Below are 20,367 nucleotides of genomic sequence, written 5' to 3' on the forward strand. Positions count from 1 at the left end.
ACACTTGGTGAGTTCCCTGGAACACCGGGGACTAGGGGTGTAACGGTTCACAGAAGTCACGGTTCGGTTCGTACCTCGGTTTGGGGGTCACGGTTCGGTACAACAAGAAAAAGTCCCAAATGCATAATTCCAGGTTTGTTGTTATTTACTTTTGAACAGTAGTGCAAGTTTCAGTTTAGAAATAAGGAACTCTGACATTTTGAATAATTAACTGTATTAAACAGTTAAAAACAAACCACAAACAGCACCACACACACTCAGATGGCCATAGTATATATAATGGCTGATGTCAAACAAAAAGGTTTCATCAAGCTGTAAAACTAAAAAGAATGTCTTACATCATAAATAATAAGAAAGTGTTTCCAGAGCGCAAAGTCGTTGAAAAAATATGCCAAAAGCTTCCGTTATTTATTTTGGTCTCTCGGCTCTCATGTCTATTGGCTTCTTAAAAACAGCGGGGATAAGCTGTTGAACTGCTGTTGTCTTTGGCCGGGCTCCGGTGATTGGCACATCTGGGTGATGCCTTCTGATGTGATTTAGCATGTTTGTGTGACCATTAGCATACCGCACCGCTATCGAACAACGCCGACACACCGTCCTCTTCCGATCCACTGCGCATTGCTTATCGTTTTATAGATCTATTCTCATCCACCATCTTTGTTTGTGACGTAAAGAGTGTAAGAGTCACGTTTCTGAATCGGGCACTGGATGCAGTCACAGCCAATCGGATTCAGAGTGTTGCCTGTCAGTTATTTGAAGCTTCAAATAAATAACTAGAAAGACAGCTCTGTTTGATTCACCATTTATTTGTTTTGATCACTTTGACTTGTACTCTCCATGTGGTGTCTCGTCAATTGTGTTAGTCGTGTTTGTTTTATGTCTGTCACTTCATGTTTAGTCAGGTATGTAATTCCAAGTCTAGTAAGGTTTCTATGTAGAGTCACGTTTTCTTGTTACTTCATGTCTTGTCTGTCTATTTCATGTCATGTCTCGTTTTCCCATTTCCTGTTTTATTTTGTACTTACCTCTTGTCTTTCCTTTCAGGTCCTTTTAATTCCTCACTTTGGGTGATTTTCCGTCCTCGTCAGTGTCTGCCCCGCCCCTGATTGTTCCCACCTGGTCCCTATTCCCTCATGTATAAATAGTCCTTGTCTCCCTTTGTCTTGTGCCAGTTCGTCTTGTTTCAGTGTGCTTCCATGTCCAGAGACCCAGCGTTAAAACCAGAGAGAAGAGTTTTGTTTAAAATCGAGAAGTTTTGTTTTGTCCTCGCTTGAGTGATTTTTTGTTAAAACTTTGTTTTATTTTTTCATTAAAATCTGAGCCGTCGCATTTGAGTCCAGTATTTTTGTACCCTGTTTTAACAGAACGAACTGGCCAACATGGACTCAGCCGACTCAGAAAAAATTAAAGTGGATGTCGAAGAACAGAGAGCAGAGCTTGCTCACCATGCTGCACAGCTGGTCTCCATTAACAGAGGAGTTGGTAACCTCACTGATCGCCAAGCAGAATTCCAGGAGGCTGTAACGAATCAAGTTAATCACCTGGCGGTTCAAGTGCACAGAGCTCTTGCCCAGCTCGAGGCTGGATCATCTACACGGTCTCCTACTATGCCAAGCCCATCCGTTGCATCCGCTGGTGCTGCTGCAGACCACATTCCCTCTTCTGGAACGTCGCTTCGCCTTGCATCTCCAGAAAAGTTTTCCGGGGACTCTGGGGACTGTCGCCCCTTTCTGGTACAGTGTGAACTGCATTTCACCCATAACCCCTCAGCCTTTATCTCAGACCAAGCTAGAGTAGCCTTTATGCTGTCCCATTTAACCGGGCGAGCTGCTGCCTGGGCTACGGCCGAATGGTCCTCTAATTCTCCAGTGAGCCAGTCAGTGAACATGTTCTCAGAGACTCTAAGGCATGTTTTTGATCACTCTTCACCAGCCAGAGAGGCCAGCCGAGTGTTAATGCAGATTAAACAGGGACCCAAAAGAGTGGCAGATTATGCGATACAATTTCGCACTTTAGCAGCAGATAGCGGGTGGAACACCCCAGCCCTTATTGATGCCTTTATGAATGGATTAAAGGATTCTATTAAGGATCAATTAGCACCCCTGGAGCTACCAACAGATCTTAACTCTATCATTGCAATGTCTACCCGCATTGATATTAGACTTAATGAAAGGAACAGTGAAAGGTTAAGGACCAGCGTGCGCCCATCTGCCCCACAACGCCCATGGATAAACAATACACCTCTGACAACATCATCCGAGGAACCAATGCAGCTGGGCGGAGCCAGGATCACGGCAGAGGAGCGACAGCGCCGTTTCCGTGAAGGATGCTGCTTCTACTGTGGACAACATGGCCATGCTGCATCTTCCTGCCCGTTAAAAGGACAGGCTCATCGGCGCAACGGAGGGCGCTGGTGAGCCGATTTTCTGCAGCTGACTTTCCTCCACGTTCATTGACCAAGGTAACATTACAGTTACGTGACCACACCATGACTCAGGGGGTACTAGTGGATTCAGGGGCAGACGAAAGTCTGATGGACTGGGGTCTTGTTAAAAGACTGGGTATTACTACTGTTCCTTTGACTTCTCCTGTAGATGCCAGTGCCTTAGATGGCAAGCTGTTATTCAGAGTAACCCATATAACTGAACCCGTTCAAGTAACCATAGATGACATTCACACAGAAACATTAAGATTCCACTTATTTGACTCTGCACTTCACCCTATAGTTTTGGGACTTCCATGGCTCCTCAGGCACAATCCGAATATTGACTGGCGGTCGGGAAACATTATGAACTGGGGCTCTGATTGTAAAGTAACCTGCTTAGCCTCCCCTGGGAACTCCAGACAGTCTGTTAATCAGACAGACATCCCCAATAGAATTACCACTGACATCAAGTCAGAGTATACTGACCTGTCCAGAGTGCCTGCATGTTATCTGGACTTAAAGGAGGTTTTTGACAAGACTAAGGCTACTTCGCTACCACCTCATCGACCTTATGACTGCCCTATTGACCTTTTGCCTGGAGCTCCGATCCCTAGAGGTCGGCTTTACTCCATCTCTGCACCAGAAAGAGGGGCCATGAAGACGTATATTGACTCTTCCCTTAAGTCTGGACTCATTAGACCGTCGTCATCACCTGCGGCTGCAGGCTTTTTCTTTGTGGGCAAGAAAGATGGTTCCCTCCGTCCATGCATAGACTATAGTCCACTCAATGGAATAACTGTCAAGAATAAATACCCCCTTCCACTAATGTCTACAGCGTTTGAACTGTTGCAGGATGCCCAAGTATTCACCAAACTGGACCTCAGAAACGCCTATCATCTCGTCAGAATTCGGGAGGGGGATGAGTGGAAAACAGGGTTCAACACTCCGAGTGGCCACTACGAATATCTTGTTATGCCTTTTGGTTTATGCAATGCTCCAGGTGTTTTTCAGGGTATGATCAATGATGTGTTGAGGAACTTTCTCAACAAGTTTGTCTTCGTCTACCTTGACGACATCTTAATTTTCTCACCGGATGAGGAAACTCACATTCAACATGTCCGCCAAGTACTCCAGAAACTGTTGGAGAATCAACTGTACTGCAAAGCTGAGAAATGTGAGTTTCATGTCAAGACGGTCTCCTTCCTGGGTTATATCGTCACCGCTAACCATGTTCAGATGGATCCAGTAAAGGTTAGTGCTGTGGAAGATTGGCCAACTCCCACAAACAGGAAACAGATCCAACAATTCTTAGGCTTTGCCAATTTCTACAGAAGGTTCATACGAAACTTTAGCACCATTGCGGCGCCATTACATGCACTAACCTCTTCTCATGTTGTTTTTAAGTGGAACACTGAGGCGGAGAAAGCCTTTCAAAGACTTAAGACGTTGTTCACAACCGCTCCAATCCTCACAGTGCCTGACCCGCAGAGACAATTCATTGTGGAGGTGGATGCCTCGAACGAAGGCGTCGGAGCGGTGCTCTCCCAAAGGTCTGCTCAGGACAACAAGCTCCATCCTTGTGCTTTCTTGTCACGGAAGTTGACAGACGCAGAGAGGAATTACGATGTGGGGAACAAGGAACTTTTGGCAGTAAAGATAGCCTTAGAAGACTGGCGTCATTGGTTAGAGGGGGCGGAACAACCATTTATAGTATGGACTGATCACAAGAACCTGGAATTCATTAGAAAATCCAAAAGACTAAACCCACGCCAGGCTAGATGGTCATTGCTCGCTTTAACTTCACCTTGTCATACAGACCAGACTCTCAAAATGTGAAACCAGATGCTTTGTCACGCATGTACGAGCCTGAACCTGCTGCCAAAAAACCTGAAAGCATCCTTCCACTTCATTGTGTGGTTGGGGCAGTTTCATGGCCAATAGAATCTGTGGTGAAGCAAGCACATGGTGAGAGCCCGGCTCCTAGTGGTTGCCCACAAAATAGGTTGTTTGTACCTGTTTCTGTTCGCTCACAGGTAATTCACTGGGCTCACACGTCTTTGCTCACCTGTCATCCGGGGGTTAAACGCACAATCTTTATGATAAAGCAACGTTTCTGGTGGCCGGCTATGGAGAAACAGGTGGCAGAGTATGTGGCAGCCTGCACCGTTTGTGCCAGAAACAAGACCTCCAAACAAGCTCAGATGGGTCTGCTGCAGCCTCTTCCTGTTCCACATCGTCCATGGTCACACCTCTCCATGGACTTCGTCACTGGATTACCCGTTTCCGAGGGAAACACCACCGTCCTGACGGTGGTGGACAGATTCAGTAAGATGGCACATTTCATTGCATTACCCAAGCTCCCCTCTGCCAAAGAAATGGCAGAGGTCATGTTACGTGAAGTTTTCCGCATTCATGGTTTTCCCAGGGATATCGTATCGGACCGAGGCCCCCAGTTCATCTCAGGTTTTTGGAAGGAGTTCTGCCATCTCCTGGGTGCCACCGTCAGCTTGTCTTCAGGTTACCACCCGCAGTCCAATGGCCAATCAGAGCGGATCAACCAGGAGCTGGAGACCTGTTTGCGGTGTCTCGTTTCCCAGAACCAGGCATCGTGGAGCAAGCACCTGGTGTGGGTCGAGTATGCTCACAACACACTGCCCACCGCAGCTACTAGACTTACTCCTTTCCAGTGTGTTTATGGTTATCAGCCACCCTTGTTCCCTGCCAATGAAGGTGAGGTCACGGTCCCGTCGGCACACGCCATGGTCCGTCGGTGCCGCCGGATCTGGGCAGGTGCTCGTCGTGCTCTCCTGCGCAGTGCCAGCCAGATGAAGAAGGTGGTGGATCGGCATCGCAGACCTGCTCCATCCTATAGGCCTGGACAAAGCGTTTGGCTGGCTACCAAAGACTTACCCCTTCATGTCATGTCCAGAAAGCTAGCCCCAAGGTTCGTGGGTCCTTTCCAGGTGTCTAAGGTGATTAACCCAGTGTCTGTGCGCTTACGTCTACCCAGGTCGCTCAAAGTCCATCCTACGTTTCATGTGGGGAAGGTCAAGCCTGTAAGAGAGAGTCCTCTGGTGCCCGCCTCTAAGCCCCCACCGCCTCCCCGGATGGTTGATGGTGGTCCTGTCTACACTGTTAAGAAACTGCTTGGAGTCCGTAACCGTGGTCGAGGGAAACAATTCCTCGTGGACTGGGTTGGTTACGGTCCCGAAGAAAGACAATGGGTCCCTGCAAGCTTCATTGTAGATCGGAGTTTGATCACTGACTTTTATCAGGATCATCCAGGAGGGTCTGGGACTTCCGGAGCAGTCCCTAGAGGGGGGGGGTACTGTGGTGTCTCGTCAATTGTGTTAGTCGTGTTTGTTTTATGTCTGTCACTTCATGTTTAGTCAGGTATGTAATTCCAAGTCTAGTAAGGTTTCTATGTAGAGTCACGTTTTCTTGTTACTTCATGTCTTGTCTGTCTATTTCATGTCATGTCTCGTTTTCCCATTTCCTGTTTTATTTTGTACTTACCTCTTGTCTTTCCTTTCAGGTCCTTTTAATTCCTCACTTTGGGTGATTTTCCGTCCTCGTCAGTGTCTGCCCCGCCCCTGATTGTTCCCACCTGGTCCCTATTCCCTCATGTATAAATAGTCCTTGTCTCCCTTTGTCTTGTGCCAGTTCGTCTTGTTTCAGTGTGCTTCCATGTCCAGAGACCCAGCGTTAAAACCAGAGAGAAGAGTTTTGTTTAAAATCGAGAAGTTTTGTTTTGTCCTCGCTTGAGTGATTTTTTGTTAAAACTTTGTTTTATTTTTTCATTAAAATCTGAGCCGTCGCATTTGAGTCCAGTATTTTTGTACCCTGTTTTAACACTCCACAGTGTTGGGTCCTAGATTTACATAACAGTTGCCTGTCAGTTCCGTTGCTATGGTTCCGTTGGTATGTGTACTGAAACGAGAGCCGGTATAATTCCACGCGCGAAAACAAAATAAAAATTGGAATACGTTATTTTAGTGTCTTAAAAGTAGACTGAGGTATGAAAGGTTAACGTTACATCTTAGGATAATTTTTAGTCATGTTCTGTATACATACTAACATATAAGGGTATTGACTTAGTGTGGTTTATCTTTTTGTCGCTGCTTTTAATTTAAACTGAGCTGTTCAGCTCATCAGTAAAGTGGAACTTCTGTGTGAACTATTCATATCTTAAACTGCACTGTAACTTTTTATTCATGTATTTTTTCATCTTTTACTGTTTTTAAATGCCTTTGTCTGAATGTCTTTCATTTTTGTAAAGCACCTTGAATTGCCTTGTGTTGAAAGGTGCTATATAAATAAACTTGCCTTGCCTTGGTTACTCCATGTTTACTAGCTATAAGATTAACGTTACAGTACATCACTCTTTTTCACTTCTTACTCAGTCAGCCAGAGTGCAGATATCACCATTAGATTCACAAACCTGAAACATCCATTTCTTCACTGCTGGTGATGACATTGTTGTCAGCTGCTGATACTGCTGCTGCTGCTGCAGCTTGTGGCGCCTGCTTCGATGAAAATAACTTTCTAATATCCATAACTTTATAGGCTATTAGCTTAAAACTCGTCAGGCACTAGGAAGGATCACTTCTTCTTCAGGGCAGGGAAGGCTACGCAGTACGCAGGCTAATTTCCCGCAGCGGCTGCCTCTCTGGTGGACTCCGGTACTGCACATTACTCCCGAGACATTTTCAAAAAAAAAAAATTAATTTTTAAATTTTTTTTTTTTTTAAGTGAAACATCCGGGGCTTTTCAGAAAACATCCGGGGCTTGAGCCCAAGTAGCCACCCCCTAGCGCCGCCTCTGGTCTGTACAACGGAACTGTGCTAAAACTACGCCAACCGGCTGCGGAGGGAGACTCCCCCCATCACTGTAGAACTGCGCTAAAACAGCTGATCACAACGTTCACACTCTGTGGTCACGAAGTACTCCACTAGCCGCCGCCCTGTCGACTTTCCTGAAGTACTCCCCCGTTGATAGAAATCAACACGTAATGAATTAAGACCCCACGGTTTGATGATTGATAGGTGTGTGGGTTGTCTTTCATTTTGACATGCAGAAAAATGTTATAATAAACATAGATACTGTATGTTAAATGGATATATCCGCCTTCTTTCATTTATCTTTCCATTCCCACAACAATATACATAAATAAATGGCATATTTTGGACATAGTTCGAATGGTGATTAATCATGATTAATTAATTTTTAAGCTGTGATTAATCTGATTAAAAATTGTAATCGTTTGACAGCCCTAATTATATATTATGCTTATACTTATATTATATATTAATATATATTATATGTTATGCTACATTACTAGCTGGCTAAATATAGTGCCTATGCTTGATAGCTGTGCATGTATTATATGTTATGTTATATATTATGCTTATACTTATTATAATGTTTTTTTATTAATATATATGATATTGTAGTGCCGAGAGATATGGGAGTCGGAGGCGATCAAAGGTGGTCACCACAATATGTTATTATGCTACATTACTAGCTGTCTGTTCAATGCTAAAACGAAGTAAACTGGATATAAACTCTCCAAACAGTTGAAAACCTACCAGTTTCACCAACTGTCTCTGCCACCTCCCGCCATGCATGGTTCCTCCGGTTTAGGTCCCGGTAGGTGAACAGAGTACAGTCATACAAGACTGGGACATTTGCCACGGAAATGATTCATTTGTCCTCCATTTTCTGACATAAGGAAAATAGTCGAGACCTGCATACACGCGGTTTGATTGGCTAGCGCTTGTAATGACGGGAATTCAAAAACGGGATTTGATTGGCTGACAATGCCAGCTTCGAGCAAGCCTCGAGCCTCAAAAGTTGAACATTGTTGAACTTTTGACGCCTGTTGAGCATATTTGTATAATAACAAAGTCATGTTTGAGTTCATGTGTATGACATCATCAGAATGTGCCTGAAACGTGGTGATGCTAATGAGCATGCGCAGTTACAATAAACGGCAGTACTCCAGGCCAAACTCTGAGCGATGTGGTCGTGTGTTTCTTCTGTCCGTTAGCATACTTGCAAGCTACTTTGGTTGACTGCAAACGTGGAGACTTCTGCTGAATATAATGTCTCACGCAACAGGTTATGGGCCCAGTCAAGGAGGCCAAAGGTGGTTTAAGTTGTTATTCGACGGTGACGAGAAAAACTTTGAGTTATGGGAGACGAGGTTTTTGGCGCACATGGAACTGCGCGGCCTCAGTGAAGTTATCCTGGAAGAGCCAGCGATAGACTACAACGACGAACAAGCACTTGAAGAAGACGCAACAAAGAATGCAGAGGCATATGCTGAATTAGTGCAGTTTCTAGATAATAAGAGTTTATCACTCATAATGAGAGACGCGAAACGAGATGGAAGAAAAGCGTTGGCAATACTCCGAGAGCACTACGCGGGAAAGGACAAACCACGAGTCGTGAGCCTGTACTGTGAACTCTCTTCTCTCCACAAAGCAAGCAACGAGACTGTTACTGATTATGTTATTCGAGCGGAGACTATATTCACGTCTTTGAGAAGGGCCGAAGAAAATATCAGTGACGGGTTGCAGATTGCCATGGTAGTGAAGGGGTTACCGGACTCATTCAACCCGTTTGTCGTGCACGTCACTCAAACCAACGACCGTCTAACGTTCGGTGAGTTTAAAACTAAACTGCGGAGCTATGAGAGCACTGACAAATATAGGACGAGCGACATGAAAACGTACGAGGACGGCGTTATGAGGACTAGCGGGGCGAGGACACGAGGACGAAAAGTGAAAGCAGCGACAGCCAGCGGAGCTGAGGTCCGCTTCAAAGACGGTGATGATTGGCTGATTCATCAAAATGGTACTAAGTTTAAAATGGATGTGTATGGTAGGCTATATTACCTTAGCACAGTAGAGGATGAAAATACTGATGATGTTTGTAATGGTTGTCATGACATCCAGACATGGCATAGAATACTTGGTCATTGTAATTTTGAGGATGTGTCTAAACTTGAGAAAGTGGTTAAAGGTATGTCGATCAAAGGGAAACATGACATTTCTAACCATAACTGTGAAACATGTACGCAGGGGAAATTTACTCAAAGCAGAAACAGGCAGGCAGATGCAAAAGCTAAGACAGCACTAGAGCTAGTACATACAGACCTATGCGGTCCAATAGAACCAGCAGATAAAGACGGGTACAGATATGCAATAGCATTTACTGATGATTATAGTGGGATGATTTTTCCCTACTTTATCAAAGCAAAGAGTGATACAGCAAAAGCTACTGAAAAATTCCTAGCGGATACTGCTCCATATGGACACATTAAGTGCATAAGATCTGACAACGGTACTGAATTCACTGGGCATGAGTTTCAAACTTTACTTAGGACGAAAGGGATAAGGCACGAGACAAGTGCCCCATACTCACCTCACCAGAACGGTACTGCTGAGAGAGGTTGGAGGACCTTATTTGAGATGTCACGATGCATGCTATTGGAGAGCAAACTCCCAAAGCAGTTATGGACATATGCTGTACAGACAGCAGCACAGATACGTAACAGGTGTTACTGTAAGCGTCTAGAGCAGACACCATACCGTGTTTTTACTGGCAAAACACCCAACTTGTCCAACATGAAAATATTTGGCTCAGAATGCTACGTGTATAAACAGGATAAGAAGAAGCTAGATTCTAGATGTGCAAAGGGTATTTTTGTAGGATACGACAAATATAGCCCAGCATTCCAAGTATTTTATCCTGAGACAGGGAAAGTCCTGAAACATAGGCTGGTAAAATGTATCACAAAGAGTAGTGCAGATAGTCAGACTCAGACAAATCATAATATGGATTTTGACCCTTATGGAGAAACTATTCCCACAACACCAGCAGGGACAAAAATGGTGAACCAGAATCAGAGGGAGCCTAATGTGGGTGTACAGTCCTATAGTGAGGAGAATATTGAGGCTAGTCAGATCCAGACAGATGGTACTCAAAGAGAACAGGGAGAGAGTGCACGACGCTATCCCACTAGACAAAGAAAGGCTCCAGAATATTTAATGGAGTATCAGTGTAAGGCTGATTGTAAAGATGAAGGTGAAAATGTAGATTATTTCTACAGGGTTGCTTGTGACGTACCCAAAACATACATGCAGGCTGTAGGCTCTAGGAAATCAAAAATGTGGGCTAATGCAATGAAAGAGGAGATAAACTCTTTAACAGAGAATGAGACCTTCAGTCTGACCACACTGCCAAAGGGAAAGCAAGCAGTGGGAGGTCGTTGGGTATATGCAGTAAAGGAAAGCCCAGATGGATCTGAGATTTTTAAAGCCAGATATGTAGCTAAAGGCTATAGTCAAGTAGAGGGAATTGATTACAAGGAAACTTTTTCACCGACAGCAAATATGACTTCTGTACGTACATTAATGCAGGTGGCTATACAGGAGGATCTTATCCTACACCAAATGGATGTGAAGACAGCTTATCTCCATGCACCAATAGACTGTGAGTTATATATGGAACAGCCTGAAGGTTTTGAGGCAGAATCCAAAACAGGGGAACACTTAGTGTGCAAACTTAACAAGTCATTGTATGGTTTAAAGCAATCCGGGCGAAACTGGAACAAGTTACTGCATGATCATCTTACAGAGAATGGGTTTGTGCAAAATGATGCTGATCATTGTGTCTACAGAAAAGAGTCTGAGAAAGAAAGAGTTATTCTGCTGATATGGGTAGATGACCTACTTATAGCGGCCAATAACAACGGCTCACTCAGTGATGTCAAAGAGATGTTGAAGAGGAAGTTTAAAATGAAAGATTTGGGTGAACTTAAACACTTCCTAGGTATCGACTTTACACAGAGTGAGGGGGAGATCAAAATGAGCCAAAAGAGACACATAGAAAAGATGCTAGAGAGGTTTGGCATGTCAGAATGCAAACCAAGGTCAACTCCATGCGAGCAAAAGTTACATTTTGACACTGAGGGTGAAGTTATCGATTCAACAGGATACAGAGAGATAGTAGGTAGCTTAATATACATTATGACATGTACTAGACCTGATCTGAGCTGGATTGTGAGTAAACTATCACAACACCTAGCAGAACCAAAACAACAACATTGGGCTGCAGCAAAACAACTGTTGAGGTATCTAAAGGGTACAATAGACCAAGAGCTACATTACAAGAAAAGTGAGGAAAGCCTAAAGCTTGAGGGATACAGTGATGCTGATTGGGCAGCCGATCAAAATGATAGGAGAAGCACAACTGGATATTGTTTCAGCTTAACTGAAAATGGTCCAGTTATATCCTGGAAAAGCAGGAAGCAGCCAACAGTGGCGCTATCGACCTGTGAGGCCGAGTACATGGCATTAGCGGCTACTACTCAAGAGAGCATGTACCTTGTACAGCTATTAAAAGGGGTAGACCGTAATAGCCCACATGTACCAGTGAAGATATATGAGGACAACCAGGGAGCAATAGCTCTATCCAAAAACCCTGTATCCAGACAGAGAAGCAAGCATGTAGACATCAAATACCATTTTGTACGATCTGCACATGCTGAGGGGAAGATATCTATTACATATTGTCCTACTGCAGATATGGTAGCTGATGTCCTAACTAAGCCGTTGACAAAGGCACAATTTGACAAGTTCAAAGGGTATTTGTTTGGAGAGTAATGTAAATTGCAGGTATACAAATTGAACACTGCTAGAGAAGCTTTTGTTTTGTTTATTTGGATTCTGTGTACCACTGTAGAGAGTTATCAACATGTCTTTGAGTGGGAGTGTTGAGCATATTTGTATAATAACAAAGTCATGTTTGAGTTCATGTGTATGACATCATCAGAATGTGCCTGAAACGTGGTGATGCTAATGAGCATGCGCAGTTACAATAAACGGCAGTACTCCAGGCCAAACTCTGAGCGATGTGGTCGTGTGTTTCTTCTGTCCGTTAGCATACTTGCAAGCTACTTTGGTTGACTGCAAACGTGGATACTTCTGCTGAATATAATGTCTCACGCAACAACGCCGATAGACGCTCGCGAGGCTTGCAACGCCTTGCCATGCTACCCACAATGCAGTTCGGCGAATTTTGAAAATATCCTACGTCACCCCATTCAAATGAATGGGCGAGGCGTTGGAAGCCTTTTTTGACGCCTGTAGTGTGTACAGGCCGTAAGAAACAACATGCTCCTGTCGATTGCAAAGGCTCCGGAGGGTCGTTTATTCACAAATAACCCTCTCTGGAAAATCCTAAATTGTGGAATTGTGGAATTGGCCATTAAAATGCTTTTTTATTAGATTTCTAGCGAGAAGTGTATATTGTACTTTTATAATCTACGTCCAGTGGATGTGTAGGATCTACAGTTTGATAGATATACGAAGATGATTTGAGGTCTCGCCAGGAGAACGTGTACCATGGATGTATAATAAGAACTGGATACGGCGTGGGAGGCGGGGCCTCATTCATTCCTATGAGAGTTGCTCATTGGTGCATGATGATAAAATGGCCCAACTTTTGAGAGAGTGAAACGTCACAGATTACCCGGCATGCCTGAGAAGTACCCGTATGTGCGCTCATAGCGCATGCGCAACTTTAACCAAAATGCTCGTTCACATCAAGCACGTCAATTTGCGTACACGTAACAGCACCGCGCGTTCATGACAGCATGGTAATGATTTGTTATTATGATGGATTTGATCTTAACGAGGCGGCAGTTAGCAGCTAGCGGCTAGCTAGTAATGATGCTAATGTACACATCAATCGTTATGTACTTATATTACGTTGTAAGTTAGGATCTAGTGATATCCAAGCAACAGAGCTTCATTTAGCATGAAATAATTATTGCACTGTATATATATATATATACAGTGCAATAAGCTTCTTAGTGCAATAATAATAAGCTACAGGGACGTTAATCTAACATCGGTAATATTAACTTTATTCAATACAACATTTACGGTACAAGATTTAGTCATACAGCCCATATAGTATAATATTTTACAAATGATGAATTACAGCAAACATGTGCAATATATCCATTATTACAGCTCCGTGGTATGGCAGTAAGGCAGGGCTATTCAATTACAAATTCAGTTGGGCCAGATTTTATAACTACTAAATTCAGCTGGGCCAGACATTCAGCGGCCTGTAAAAAGCGGGTAATGACACATTTTAAACCAACACATATTACTGCGATGAAAAACATGGAATTTTTATTCATCCTTCATCTAACAAAGGCATGTCAAAAAGTGCATAAAAACACAACAAATTAGCATTAATTTAACAGAATCTGAGGATTCTCAAAGTGCATACAAAACAAAAAGTGCACAGTTGAAGCATTACATTTTGTTCGCTTTAGAAGTAAAATATTCAGGTTATTTTTTCGAACCAGACACATCACAACGTGCATTTAACCGAATACAATAATAGCAGTCTTAATAAATGTCTTCATACATACAAAATAGGATACATATGACACATGCACATCAAAAAGTGCATTAACAAACAGTTAAAGAGCTCCAATGTAACACAAAGAGGTAGTACTGTAGCAATACTATTTTTTCACTTTTCAAGTATTAACAAAAAATAATACATGTTGGTCACATTTGACCCAGACACATTACAAAGTGCATTTAAATGAATACAAAAATAACTGTCAAACCCTTCAGTGCACAAACCCATAACAAGGGATAAGGGTAACTAACATATGAATGAACACGTCTACTCGCTGACTTTCTCAATGGGAGAAGTGACATTTTTTGTTTTGAACAAGAGCAGTGATTTTTGGCTCATAGGATGTCAATGCAATCCTAAGACATTGGTGAAGAGTGCTGTCAGTCAGGGAGCAGCGAGTGCTATTTTTTATTGAGTTCATGTGTGAAAAGCTTGATTCACATGTGTATGTTGATCCAAACATACTGAGCACACAGATCGCTACTTTCTTAAGGTTAGGGAACTTCTGTTTGTTGACATCACTCCAAAACTTCGCTGGCCCGTTGCTGCGCTGCTCTTGTGCCATGGTTACGGATGACTGCATGTCAATAAGCTCCAGTATAAATGTCCCCTCGTCGATGGAGGGGACCACTTCCTTTGCTCTGCTGGATACGCCCCCCTCTATTGCAACAGTGAAGGGGTCTCTGACAAAGCCCATCACCTCTGTGGGCAGAGCAAGTCCATCCAATCGACCGGCAAAGTTCTCTTTCAACCTCGCAATGAACTGTGTCATCACATCTGTGATTTGTGCCGGGGATGTGATGTGTTTGTGGAGCGTCGGAAAATGCAGCATCCGACCCGTGCTCAAGTCGGTCGCGAAAAGGTCCAGCTTGACTTGGAATGCGCGCATCTGCTCCACAAGATCAATGACCGTTTTGTCTCTGCCTTGCAGTCCCACGTTTAGGTCATTCAGATGTTTGAATATGTCGCTCAGAAAGTAGACATCTGCCATGTAGCTGTCGTCCAGTATGCGTTGCAAGTTGGCTTCTGCCTTCTTTTGTTTGCTGCTGCGGAGAAAAGTTATAATCTCTTCTCTGAGATCACAGAAACGCTCCAGCGCTTTGCCTTTGGACAGCCACCTGACATCATTGTGCAAAAGCAGGTCGTGGTGCTCAGCTGACATCTCTGACAGCAGCTTGCGGAATAAGCGGTGTTGGAGGCTTGATGTGCAGCGTATAAAATTAATAGTAGCCATCACATTGTTCATTGTAGTTTTGAGCTCCCCACCGAGTTTTGCGCACAACACCGTCTGATGCACAATGCAGTGTAAGGATGTTAGCCGGGGTGCTACAGCGGACCAACGTGCTGCTAAACCACTTATTTTCCCTGCCATGGATGGAGCCCCATCTGTCACAAGCATGCACACACGCTCCATATCTAGACCATTGTCTTTGAAAAAGTCTGAAATTCTCTCAAAGACTATCTCGCCAGTTGTGTGTCCTTCTAACGACAGTAAGCCAAGCAATTCCTCTCGGAAGCATTTGCCGTCGAAAAAACGGACATATATGCACAGTTGTGCGGTATCACTTTTGTCTGTGGACTCATCTACTGCAATGGACATTACATCGGCTTTCTTCAGTTCTTCCAACAGCGTTTCAAACACATCTGTAGCAAGAGTTTCAACCCTACGGATGTTTGACGTGTCTGACAAAGGAACATTTTTAATAGCAGATGTCACACACGTTTTAATTTTGTCGTCATGTATCACTTCATCCACGACGGCCAGCATACACTCTTTCATGGTTTCAGAGTCTGTGAATGGCCTTTTATTTTTTGCCAAGATCCATGCAACACGGAGAGACGCCGCTGTAGCTCTTTCTTGGGCTGTGAATGTTCGCACCATGGTGGTAGAGCTCCGGTTGTAACATGAAATCAAACTCTGCACTTTTACCGCCCTCTCCTGAGATCCTTCGGGGAAGTTTGTTCGGAAAGTCGGGTGTTTGTCATTGTGGTGCCTCCGGACATTGTAATCTTTAAGTACCGCAACGCACTGATTGCAAGTTAAACACATCGGCTTGGCGTTTGGATTTGACGGTTGAATAAACAAGTATTTGTCGGTCCAGGCAGGGTTAAACTGACGGTTTTCATCGTCAAGTTTACGCTTCAAAGTTGAGAGAGACATATTTTAGAGTTGCTATCATAGGACCACTCGACGTACTTTCAAAAAGCGCGCCGTAGTTGTTGTTTGGTTGTTTCTTGGCAACGCGGAGTGTTGCGTTCATGGTCTGTACTAGTGTACGAATTTGGCCACGGGAGGCTGGGCCACTCGGGTGTTGCGTTCATGGTTTGTACTAGTGTAGACATTTGGCCACGGGAGGCTGGGCCACTCGGGAGTTGGCTCTGGGCCGCATCTGGCCCGCGGGCCGCCATTTGAATAGGCCTGCAGTAAGGCGATATGGGTCCGTTGTTATTGTGCATCCATGGGTAAAGATAAACGCATGTGGCATGTAGTGCTGAACACGTAACATGAACGTGCCGGGGGGCGCGGTCCAGTTGGTTAGATGCGCGTTCATAATGCAGAGGGAAATAACTCTCAGAATAATGTTATTAGCACATTTTTACAACTTGAGGAACGAATGTTTTTAATAAGGGCTATACAAGTGTTCATACTGGGTAGTTTATTTAGTTTAAAAAAAATTATCCAACGATTTACAGACCACTCTTTCCCCATGTAAGTCAATGGGAAAAAGTGTTTCCGGGCCTGGCAACCAAACGGATGTGCAGTACCGGCGTTTGGCCACCACGAATATTTTCATCTGAGTCCGGCGCACTTCCTGGGGGCTTGACGTGTACTGTATAGGGCAGCTTCCATATAAAGTTAGCGTGGGTGAAAACAGTATTTCCGGTCTCGAAGTTTTCATAATAAAACCGGAATTATTCCCCACACTGTCAAATGATTACACAGTGATATTTCCATTACTCATCCACTAAAAAACATCAGTTTATCCTTGTTAATTACACAATATTGATTGGTTTAAATTGTGTACAATGCTTTTGTGTTTTTAACCTTCGATTCGGAGAAACAAATAGTTTTTTCGGAGTTTAGACACTACAGAGTTTCCGAAGACACTACACTACCCAGAATCCCCAGCTATCGTTTGGGACTACAACATCCGCCTTGCTTTACAAACCCCGTGATTAGCCCTCAAGCTCTGTGATTGGATGTTGGAGTGGCAGTGCGACAAGGTTACGCTGAGTGTCAAACAGCTCTTTGAAATGGAATGGAACCACACCAGACTATCCAAAACTGGACTTGGACGGGTCCAGCCCAGCCCTCCCCCCTAGAATTACACATGCTGGCTATTGTGTGTTTCGCAACATGTTCTATGGCACGTCTCTACTGGGAATTGTAGTTTTAAAAGACGTTTTCGTATTTCCCACAATTAGAAGTTGCCAGTATTAAACTGTATACATCCCTGGAGGTTTAGGGGATACGAAACACATTGGTGTTATCAAATGTAAAACATATAATTAATACATGGGTGAAAATTGCTTGTGTCCATAATGGGCAGCATTAATATACCCACATGACAGCTAAGGTCAGAAGAGCTTTATTTAACAGCTGGTCTTATGTCTGTGACCCCTCCTGTTGTTAATTGATAAGCCTGAAACATGCACTTGTCAAGGTTCAGATGCACATTTAGCAAATATGGCAGTAGCCATCGATCATCTTAAGATAAGATACTTTATTGATCCCAAGTTGGGAAATGTTTTTGTTACATCAGCATGTACTACTTTGTTCTACTCCACTACAATTCAGAGGTTACCCTGGTATTTTTACTCTACTACATTTATATTTGTTACTTTTCAGATTCTGATTAATGATGTGAAATATAAACAACCCTTAAATCAGACTTTAGTTACACCTGAGTAAAATTCAGCCTTATCAGTTTGTCTGTTTTGCACATCCTCCTGTTAATATCTTTGGACGTCCTGCACTAAACTGTTTTATTGTAGAGATCACTACAGTATCTTCTTGATATTTTCTATTCTATATTTCTATCATTGACCCCTATTTTGTATGTAGGCTACTCTTAATATTTAAATGTTTTCATCAAATATAACTTATTCAACAACTAAATTCAATAACGTGCTTTAACCACTAGGAGGTGCGGTTTATAAAACCAGTGGTCTAGTTAATAAAACATAATAATATCAAACATAATATGACTATTCACTTTATTGTGAAATTAAAACAGAACGGTAAAGGAAAATACAGTTTCAGTCTCTCGATGTGAAGCTTATGCATTGTACCATGAACTTGTATAGACCTGTAACAGTCAACTGCATGAGGAGTTGGAAAGGTATAGTTCAGAAAATCAGTAATATCTTTAAAAACGACAAAAAAGTCCCTTTCTATCAGCTGTGCACCGTTATGGTGTAAATACAGACAATACATCTACTAATTGGATCAAATATAAAAGTCAGCCGAATTAGTGTTGACACTGCAAGGAGACGTATTGTGTGAAAAGAAATGGAAGATGTTGTTTAATTGTTGATATATTTATGGTCCACGTCACGTATTCAGTTTTGGCGGCATCTCTTCCAGTTTGTCAAAAGGTCTTCTGATCAGGGCTCTCGAGACCGGAAATACTGTTTTCAACCCGTAACTTTACATGGAAGCTTGCCGCATATACACGTTCTCCTGACGAAACCTCAAATCATCTTCGTAATATCTATCAAACTATAGATCCTACATATCGACTGGACGTGAATTCTAAAAGTACAATATATACTTCTCGCTAGAAATCAAATCATAAAGCGTTTTAATGGCCAAACTATCCTACAATTTAGGATTTTACAGAGAGGGTTATTTGTGAATAAACAACACTCTGTAATGTTTGCATTCAACGGGAGCACTAGAGGCCGACAACTTTAAAACGTAATTATAGGTCGTATTAAGCGCTTGAACAAACGACATATTTGGTCGTAATAAGGGCTTGAACAATCGACCCATTTGGTCGTATGAGTTGGAGGACTTGTTGGTTTTTTGTATATATCTGAGACTTGCCTAAAAATAGCATGATAGGTGCACTTTAATGGAAAATATTTAAATCAGCCAACCCCAATAACAAAGACAGGTAAAGGGGCGGGGCTTAGCTGGAAGCTGCATCGCAGGGGGGAAAAAGCTATAGGACTGCCCCGTTGGATTTTGGTATGTTATGATGGCTCGAATTTAAAAAAAAGAAGTCGGGGGCTACTTTTACTCTTTTTTTTGCTTTTTGCAGTGTATATATTTAGCACATTTTAACATTATTATATGCTGACCTTTAACCTTTGTGTGCTGTTTGGGTCTGTGGGACCCGTTTTCAGTGTTTACTAAAAGAAAATGTATGCAATTTAATTATTTTAACCTTCTTTATTTGGGGGTGGACGAGCCTCACCTCCTCTAGGCGGGTCCGGACCTCACCTCCTCTAGTGGGTTCCGGGGGCATGCATCCCCAGGAAGATGTTTTTTTAAAATGTTGAAGTGAAATGCATCAAAAAAATAAACAAACATATTTGTAAAGTGGGGGGACACAAACGGGATATCGAAAAGAGCGGGGGACATGTCCCCCTGTCCCCAATGGAAATTACGCCATGCATGTGTGTGTGTCAAGTGCAATACATATATATGTAAGTTGCAACACACACAGTAAAACTCTGCCCCTCATGTGTTGTATAGGCTGGCTGTTCAATGGGGCTGATGTGTTGTGTAGATTCTGCCAGAAGGAAAATCAGCGGAGAGGCCACATTTATGGAAGCAAACAAGAGACAGAAGTATTTGAATACTACTATTATTAGACACCGAATGTATAGCATTGAAAATAATTACTTTGAAAATCATGTATCTGAATGTTTTTGCTCCGAATTTACCTATGTGAAATAAAAATGTAAAAATTCAAGTGGAAAAAATGTGAATGTTCAAATTCAGATCCCAAAAATTCAAGTGAAAAAAATTCGACGTCAAAAAATTCGGTGTATAAAATTCAATGTCCAAAATTGCGATGCAGCATCATCCGGGCTACTCAGACAGGATAAGCAATCGAGCCCTAATGCAATCAAACCGACTTCTGGCCTATCAGAGCACGGCTTTGTCAGTCATGTGATCACAACAACCCGGGAGAAAAATTACCGAGAACAGCGGGGCTCGCCGCTTGGGTAAGTAGTCAGTTTGTGCTCTTTATTTTACAAGCAGTGAGGGCTCGACAGCATTTGTATCTTACATTAGCTAGCTAAATGAGTGAAGTAGCCTTGTGCCTTGCTGTTAGTAAGCTCCGTAGTTATCATTAATTGAAGTGAATCACAACGTTACCGTGTCCTTTTGTGTGTGTGTGTGTGTGTGTGTGTGTGTGTGTGGTGGGGGGGGGGGGGGTGACGGTTTGCAAAGTAACGTAACGATCACTTCGGTTAGCTAAGTCAAGTAGACCATGCTACACTACACGAAATACTCTCTTACAAAAGCCCTGCAT

The sequence above is a fragment of the Pseudochaenichthys georgianus genome, chromosome 5, assembly GCF_902827115.2.
Source record: "Pseudochaenichthys georgianus chromosome 5, fPseGeo1.2, whole genome shotgun sequence".
Classification (NCBI taxonomy): Eukaryota; Metazoa; Chordata; class Actinopteri; order Perciformes; family Channichthyidae; genus Pseudochaenichthys; species Pseudochaenichthys georgianus.